This window comes from Tupaia chinensis, unplaced genomic scaffold, assembly GCF_000334495.1.
Source record: "Tupaia chinensis unplaced genomic scaffold, TupChi_1.0 Scaffold145059_1, whole genome shotgun sequence".
Taxonomy (NCBI): domain Eukaryota; kingdom Metazoa; phylum Chordata; class Mammalia; order Scandentia; family Tupaiidae; genus Tupaia; species Tupaia belangeri.
Window position 1 is genome coordinate 6290 of NW_006204920.1, and position 1409 is coordinate 7698.

General features: G+C 35.6%; 1 pseudogene; it reads right to left on the reverse strand.

The window, feature by feature from the left end:
* Positions 1 to 330: 330 nt before the first annotated feature.
* Positions 331 to 780, reverse strand: LOC114005966 (calmodulin-A pseudogene; annotated as a pseudogene).
* Between the last annotated feature and the right edge of the window lie 629 nt (positions 781 to 1409).

The window sequence follows — 1409 nt, forward strand, 5'->3', positions numbered from 1 at the left end:
AAGAAAAGGCATAATCTAGATGTTTCCCTATTTGATCAACTCCACCTTAATTTAGATTTGCAAAAGACCATAGATGAAACCAAAGTAAGCTACATGTTACATGTTACTTGATCAATTTTCTAAAATAAGGTCTCAGGAAAATAACAGTAAGCTATAGGAGAAACATGCAGGAATGATTCCTAATTACTACCCATGCTTATTTTCTTGTCAGGAGAGAGAAACTTTTCACAGATAAATTATAAACTAAGAAAAGGTAAATAATTTTGCACAAGAAATTTAACCCATTCTTTACAAAGATTTCACTTTGCTGTCATCATTTGTACACTCTTCTTAGTTTACTTGACCATCACCATCAATTTCTGCCTCATTTCATCAACTTCTTCATCTGTTAATTTCTCTGTAAGGTCATAACATGGTGAAGTTCTGCTGTGCTAATAGAGCAGCCGCCATCCTTCTCAAGCACATGGAATGCTTCTGTAATTTTTTCTTCACTGTCTGTGTCTTTTGTTTTTCTTGCCATCATTGTCAGAAATTCAGGGAAGGCAATTGTGCCATTACCATCAGCATCTACTTATTAGTAATGCCCTATAATTCTGCTTCTGTGGAATTCTGCCCAAGAGACCTCATTTCTGTTTCCAATTCCTTTGTAGTTACATTAATCGTTCTATCACCACCCTTGTCGAACAGTGAAAAAGCTTTGAATTCTGTAGTTTGCTCTTTAGTGGGTTGATCAACAATGCTGCAAATGCTATCAGTTTCTGCTTTCAGTTGGTCAACCATGCTGCAAATGCTATCAGTTTCTGACAAGGGACCTCTGACTCCACTCAGACTAATCATCTCATGGGACTCTCATATAGATTAAATTAGACAATATATGCAAAGTGCCTGGTAGAAGTAAGGGCTCAGTAAGAGGTAACTCATCATTGTTATCCTAGGCAGGTGCTCTGAAAGCTACTTAGGTCATGTTTCTCAAACTCTTCTCTGTCTCTGAAAGCTACTTAGGTCACGTTTCTCAAACTCTTCTCTGTCTACACCAAGCAGCCATTAACCAGTTAAGGAAGAGTGGTTAGAGAGTGTTGAACAGTAGATGTGGTTATTTAAAAAAGAAGAAAAAAAGGAGAGAACTAGCAAACTGAAACAACATAGAATATGTAAAGTGGATAAGAAGCCTTTTTTAACAATGTGATATATACACATTGCATAAAATCTAGCATTTTAATCATTTTGAACTGTAGGGTTCAGTAGGGTTAAGTTAAGGAAGAGTGGTTAGAGAGTGTTGAACAGTAGATGTGGTTATTTAAAAAAGAAGAAAAAAAGGAGAGAACTAGCAAACTGAAACAACATAGAATATGTAAAGTGGATAAGAAGCCTTTTTTAACAATGTGATATATACACATTGCATAAAATCT